Here is a 7,887-nt window from a genome sequence, read left to right as displayed (position 1 = left end):
ATACAGTAAGCATGAATTAGAAAAATTAAGATTCCAAATACAATGCTAGAGAATTTCACAATGGGAGAGAGTGGGGTTAATGAAGGTCCTTTTCTATATACATTATGATCATTAACAGACTAGTATCTTAATTGGAATGATAAGGCAAAAATAGTAAAACCACAGTCTTCCTATAAAATGATACACATTATCTTCTGTAGGGATAGCTGTCATTCAAGAAACAGAGAATATATGATCACTCTATTGCACACCCAGGGACAAAAGGGAATCTGATCATAGAATGATCTAGTCATCGTTTTCCTCTCCATCATCTTCAGCATCTCATTTCCTTTTCTCTCCCTGAAGACTCTCTTCATCCTATTCCTCCTCTTCTTCCCCTTCTTCAACATAATCATCGTCATCTTTTTCATCCTGAATTTCTTCTTTCATTAAGTATGACAGGTCCACTTCTTCTCTTCCTCCCACTTCTGAACCTGCTTCATCTTCATCCTTATCTCATCTTCATCCTCCTCCTCCTCTTCCTACCCTTCAGGGGGACCAGCCTCATCTTCCTCCCTATCTTCATCTCCATCCTCTTCATCCTCCTCTTCTGAGTCTGGGGCTTCGTTATCCTCCTGATCAAATCCATCTAAATATGTGATTTGTTGCAGCAGTTCAAAAGTACTTTCTCTATAATCTTCCAGGTTTGTGATCTCACAGTTAAACAAGTCCAGACTTTTCAAATTTTTCAGATTTTGCAAACCTTCTACTGTACTGAGATCTTTGATTTTGTTTCCACTCAAATTGAGGTAGGTAAGATTTGGGCATTTCTCTACCAGGACTTCCAAGCCTCCAGAAATTCTATTGTCACTATGGCCCAACTTTCAAAGTTTATTTAAGCTGGGAAGCCGAGCCAGTGAGCATAACTCCACATTAGCCATGCTCAGAAACTCTAGGGTTTTTTTGGGGGGGGAGGGGGGCTGTATTTCTCTATTTACCTTTTCTTTTTTTAATATTTTTTTTGTTCATTTTTTACTTATTTATTTGAGAGCGACAGACACAGGGAGAAAGACAGATAGAGGGAGAGAGAGATAATGGGCGTGCCAGGGCTTCCAGCCTCTGCAAACGAACTCCAGACATGTGCGCCCCCTTGTGCATCTGGCTAACGTGGGACCTGGGGAAACTAGCCTCGAACCGAGGTCCATAGGCTTCACAGGCAAGCGCTTAACCGCTAAGCCATCTCTCCAGCCCAAAAACTCTAGTTTTTTAAAAGTGTCATTCAGGCCTTCACTTTCCCCCATTGACACAGAAGCAGTTATCAATGCATGGATAGAAATTCAAATATAAATGCCCATGACCACCTAAAGGTGTGGGGAAGAAAAGAAATGGAGCCCAAGGAGTTGGGTTCACTCGGCTCCCCTCCAACCACCACCACCACCACCAGCGCCTCCTTGTCCAAACACACACACACACACACACACACACACACACACACACACACACACGCCAGCAATTCCTTCCCTTTCAATGGCTGCTGCGAGCTAATTTTTTTAATTTAAAATTTATATTTGTGATCAGCTATTAATCTGGTCAAAGGAGCCATTGACAGATCTACAAGAGAAATCAATACCCCTCCTCTAGCACATTAGAATATTTTAACACATAGTTTTAGCAACTGATTTATTAAGCATATAAAAACTTAAATAAGGGTATAAAAGTATATGAAAGTATAAATATCAAGATGATAGATATAGTAGGCATATGTTAAAAATTCAACAAAACAATTAATGAAGATCCATACTTTGTGAGCACATGTAGCACATATGCAAAAATGGAACAGATGCTAGTCTAAGCAAGTTTTATAGATTTGACATTATATCATACCAATGATATAATTGTTCAGTTAAACTACAACTGCATTATAAATAAATCTAAGGTGTGACTATAATAACTGCATATGCATGGACACTCAAAACAAAGCATTTGGAAGACCTAGAGTCAAATCTAATACTGAGAATTAGCTTTGAATCTGCATATTTAGAACTGAAAGGTAACAAAATAATTATTTCTTTTGCTGTTGTTATTTTCGGGGGTAAGGTCTCACTCTAGCCCAAGCTCACATGGAATTCACTATGGAGTTCCAGACTGGCCTTGAATTCACAGTGAACCTCCTGCCTCTGCCTCTTGAGTGCTGGGATTAAAGGTATGTGCTACTATGCCCAGTAAAATTATTATATGTCAAAACATGTAGGATGAACTGAAGTGATATTTAAAGCGGAAACATTTAAGACATTATCTATAAAGTTTATTCAGGATCAATCAGCTAATCATTCATTTAGGAAATTAGAGAAATGTCAGGCATGGTGGCACAAGCCTTTAATCCCAGCAGAGGTAGGAGGATTACCATGAGTTCGAGGCCACCCTGAGACTCGATAGTGAATTCCAGGTCAGCCTGGGCTAGAGTGAGACCCCCACCTTGACAAACCAAAAAAAAAAAAAAAACAAAAACCCAAAATTAGAGAAATAATATCAATGCAATCCTATTAAAGAAGAAAGAATGAAATAATAAATATATGAAAAACAGTGATTGAAATATAAATCAACTAAGCCAACAATTGTTTCTCTGAAATGAATAATGAGCTCATAAAACTTCTAGACAAGTACAGCAAAATGCATTTTGGAATATAAAAAATTCTAATTGTAGCCTTATAGAAACTAAGAACATAAAATGCATTAACATGAACTTCAACATATGTGAAAATTTTCATGTAAAATGGATACTTTCTTAGAAAAATGCAATTTACTAAAAGTAGCATAGAATTCAACTCTTATAATTATTAAATAAAATGAATCTGCTTAAAATTGCTCCCATGGAGAAAACACTAGCTCCATAGGGTGTTCTAAGAAACTTTCTCCAATATTATCCAAACCCTCCCACAGATAAGGAAATTAGTAACATGCCTTAAATTATTCCAGGGGCAAAATATGTCCAAAACCATATGAGAAAGGAATGTTAAATATCAGTCTCACTCATGGATATAGAATAAAAATTATAAATAAAATATTAGTAAGCTAAGCTCAGCAAGGCATAAAAAAAATATTCACCAAGTTGAGTTTATTCCAGGAATACAAGATTTATTTGGAGAGTTAATTAATGTAACTCATCATATTAACAAATTAAAGAAGAAAGCAAAAACATATGAACAAAATTCATAATTGGGAAAACATTCAATAATATCTAGCATCCATTCATAATTTTAAAAAACTGTCTTTTAGCTAGATAGGAGTAGATATTATCTTCCTATACCTGATAAAGGGCTTCATATCCATAACTATGGAAGACATTATACCTGCTACAGAAAAGCTAACACAATTTCCTTTAAAAATAGATTCTAGAGGCTGGGGAAATGGCACAAGTGAAGGCACTTGCTTGCAAAGCCTATCAGTCTGGGTTTAATTCCTTTTTCATTCACATATAGCTGGACAGGCATTCATTTACAGTGGCAAGAGAAACCAACAGGCTGCCTGCACACATACATACATACATACATACATACATACATACATACATACATACACACACATACATACAAAGATGTCTCTGAGCATGAATCCTTTTCAGTATTATGGGAAAGATTCTACCTAGTGCTATGAGACAAGAATAGAGAAAAATTAGAGATAAAAAGAAAATATTATGATCCATATGCCTTCCTTTCTGGAGAAATGGTCCCAGTTGAGGTTGTCTGGAACAGCTGGCACCAAGGTGTCCTTATCACGAGGCTATTGAAGCAGAGGTAGCTCAGTTTTCCCCATGTTGAAATGTCACAGTGTCATATTGAGTAGATGCCCAATCACACAAGCCTCGATGCTTCCCAAGAGTTCCTCAGGCTTGGAAGCTTCATTGTCCTAGTCAAGTGTACTGCACTGAAGCAAGTCAAAGGAACAACAGGCAGTTGGCCCAATACAGGAAAACTATCTGTGAGTCCAGAAGTTTCTAATGCAAGGAGGATGGAAGGGTCACTGTAGCCTATTTACATGCAATATATCTTGTTAGGACAATGGCACCATCATTAAGCAGCAGCTTTTTCAAAAACGTGAACATAGAATGAAAAAAATTATGGTAAGTTCCATTCTGTCACAATACCAGCCAATGCATCAGCATGTGAAACATGTGCACCCTGATCAAGTATAGACTTAGAAGGCTGTGGTGCTTTGATTCAGGTGTCCCCCATAAACTTAGGTGTTCTGGATACTAGCTGATGGCAATTGGAAATTAATGCCTCCTGGCGATGGTGTATTGTTGGGGGAAGGCTTATGGGTATTATAGCCAGCGTCCACATGCCAGTGTTTGGCATACACTCCTGTTGCTATTGTCCATCTGATGTTAGCCAGGGGATGAAGTCCATCCTCTGCTCATGCCATCGTTTCCCCCACCTTCATGGAATTTCCCCCTCGAGCCTGTAAGCCAAAATAAGCCTCTTTTTTCCCCACAAGCTAGTCTTGGTTGGGTGATTTCTACCAGCAATGCAAACCTCACTGCAACAATAAAGTGGTGCCAAGGAGTGGGCTTGCTGCTAGACACCTGACTGTGTGGCTTTGGCCTTTTGGAGCTGATTTTCAAGAGGAATGTGAAAGGATTTGAAACATTGTCCTAAAAGACGCCTTGCAGTGCTGTAAGTACAGCTTGATGGACTATTCTGGTCAGAGTTGAAATATCTGAATGTAGTAAGAACTATGAACTGTGAGGTTTGGCTTGTGAGGGTGAGAAAGTTTTGCTTGGACTGGGCTAGGAGCAGTTTGTGTGAAAAGCTTGCTGTTATGCCTATGTCGGTTGTGCAGGGTTGCTTTGCATAGAAATGAATTGGTGTGAGCAAAAGGATATAGCACAGAAAAAAATAAAATCTTTATGTGAACTTCTGCCCATTCAGTTACAATTGAGAGATTACAACCTTTGAGACTAGGCAAGCCGACCTGCAATGGGGCAATAGGAAGAATGTAGACTCTTATGAAGGGGCTTGAGTGCTCAAGGAATGTCCTGCTCTTCAAAGTCTGCTTTATTCCCCCATGGATTAACAAACTGGCACCCTACCTGGTATTATGGAGTATAAGAAATGAAGGAAAGAGAGGGTCATTGAGTTTGCAACATGGTCTTGTGTTTTGGAAATGGCCATGGGCAGTGTGATGCAGGTTTGCTCGTTGCCTGCATGGAGACCCCATGGGGTCATGAGGATGAATTGTGGGTTGCAGTGGAGACCCAGTGGAGATGCCAGGACCATGAGATGGCTGCTAAGGAAATCTACTAGCCCCAGATGAAGTTTTTCAGGACTGTGAATAGCCTAGCTGGAGGGACGGAATTGGAACTCCAGAGGCTTATTTCTGGTCAGAATTATCAGACTTGGAGATTTGTCACTGGCTAGAGTTGTTGGACTTGAAGCTACAGAGTTGACTGCAACAAGGCACAAGAGACTAATGTACTCATGTTTAACACCCAGATCCATCCTTGTCATCATTGTTGTGGGACTGACCACAAACCTACTCCCAGTTTTGTAATTATACTCCTTTGTTTGTAGATGTTATCTTTCCACAAAGCCATTGCTTTGGCAATATAGCATGAGGATTAAAAAAATGGTCTTTGGATGTACGTGGTGTTTGAATATCAGATATTCTCTTTATTAGATTTTTAACATTTTATTTATTTACTTATTTGAAAGAGAGAGAGAGAGAGAAAGGGATAGAGGCAGAATTGAGAGAGAAAATGGGTGTGCTAGGGTCTCTAGCCACTGCAAACAAACTCCAGAAGCTTGCAACACTTTGTGCATCTGGCTTATGTGAGTACTGGGGAATCAAACCTGTGTCTTTAGGCTTTTCAGGCAAGAGCTTTAATTGCTAATCAATCTCTCCAGCCTTCTTTATCAGTTTTTATTTGAATTGAACCACCTAACATTCTAATGACTAGTTTCTTGTAATTGTATTAAAAAACACCAAATTGCATGTGATAAGCATATAAATTGGGGGGCTAAACAAGCACAGATTAGTATTATAGTGCTCACCTAAGTAACAGGCTTAATTTCTGGTACCACACATACAACAATGTAAAATTTATGAATTATATGACTATGTGAATTTTTCCCAATAAAGCTGTTATTAAAACATATGGCATTTAAAGTAAAAGTCCCTTCACATTCATCTCCTTTTGTGAGAAATCTGATATGTATTATCCAGTCCATTTAAATAATGTTACACACATATGTGTATGTGTGCTTATATGTATGTATATATGTGTGTGTTTGGATACATACACATATGTATATACATGGTGGTGATGGGAATTGAAGCCAGATTCTAATGAATATTAAGCAAGTGCTCTCTACCACTGAGCCACATTACTGTGTCATCTTTATGGTTTTACAAACAGAATTTTACATTTTAGTGAAGATTAATTCAGCAGTTTATTCTCCTATGGGTCATTTTGATGTATCCAAAAAACACATGGCCTAACTTAAGATCAAAATGAGTTTCTTCTGGGGGCTGGGAAGATGGATAAGATGTTAAAGGTACTTGTTTACAAAATCTGCCAGCCCAGATTCAATTAAAGGAACTTACATGAGTCAGATGAAAAAAAAAAAAACTAGTACAAACATCACACACACATACACACAGACAGAGAGAGAGAGAGAGAGAGAAGGAGAGAGAGGAGATATTGAGAGAGATAAAGACCAAACATTTTTTTAAAAAAATCTAAAATTAAGGCTTTTGCCTATGTTTTCCTTGAAATCTCTGTATGTCTATAATTCTGGGATTATAGGAACTCTAAAACAAGAGATTCTCCAGTTTCAGGCCCTACTGCAAAGTAAATGAATAAATAAATAAATACTAACATATTTAAGAGGTATGAGGATCACTGGGAGTTCAAGGCCAGCCTGAGACTACATAAGAAACTCCAGGCTAATTTGGGCTAGAGCAAGACCCTACCTCAACAACAACAAAAACTAACAGATTTAGATTGTATACTTAAGTTTGGGATGCCATATATGTGTGACTTAATCTAATATAGATTGAAATTCATGTTATTTCATAAGAAAAATTGTTTCAGTACTATCAATGTGGAAAGACTTGATATCTTAATAAAATTGAGACTTCATACCAAAGGAGTTATTTTTCTCCACTTATTTACAACATATGTAATTTCTTCCCAGCATGTTTTATGAATTTTAGTGTACAGATTTTTTCTTTTATTAGTTGTGTATATACTCAGTGTGTAAACAGCACATGTTGGTACCATCATTAGCCTCTTCCCTGTCCTCCCCCCTCAGAAGGAACCCTCCTCATTAGGGATTGTGGGTTGTGCATTGCAGGGGTAGCCATCAGTTACGGGGAAGAAGCAATATTTCTGTACATAATGTGCCAACTTGTGGCTCTAACAATCTTTCTTCCCCCTCTTCTGGAACTTTCCCTGAGCCATGTTGTGTTCATTTTTGGTCTACTTCAGTGATGAGCTCTTAAGAGTCTCTGTATCTGTGGAGCTCTGGTTTGGGCAGAGTTGAGTGTTCTCTGTGTTTATCTCCTTCACCCTTATGCTGATACCAGGTTCCCCAAGAAAGCAGCACTCTTACTCATTTCCCAAATTATTCTATGGTTTCAGCTGGGGTCCTGGTGAGGTGGATGGGATAACTCTCTCCTCAGGTTCTGCCTCCATATGAAAAAGAAAAGCAGATTCATCAATGGAGAGTGAAGTCAGCACCAGATACATGGGATAACCATTATTAGTTTAGAGAGAGTTCAATGGGTGTAGGCCTTCTTGTAGCCCAACATTGGTGGGAGGCTTGATATTAGAGAGCGAATTCATTTTTTTTGGATATGATTCTGACTTGTTTCCCAGTTCCAGCTATGGGATCCAACCCCCTGAGC

At 38.5% G+C, this 7,887-nt stretch overlaps 1 pseudogene; it reads right to left on the bottom strand.

Moving 5' to 3' along the window:
• Positions 1-285: 285 nt before the first annotated feature.
• LOC101610713 lies at positions 286-929 on the bottom strand (annotated as a pseudogene).
• Between the last annotated feature and the right edge of the window lie 6,958 nt (positions 930-7,887).

The sequence above is a fragment of the Jaculus jaculus genome, chromosome X (assembly GCF_020740685.1).
Source record: "Jaculus jaculus isolate mJacJac1 chromosome X, mJacJac1.mat.Y.cur, whole genome shotgun sequence".
Classification (NCBI taxonomy): domain Eukaryota; kingdom Metazoa; phylum Chordata; class Mammalia; order Rodentia; family Dipodidae; genus Jaculus; species Jaculus jaculus.
This window is presented reverse-complemented; position numbering and strand designations above follow the sequence as displayed.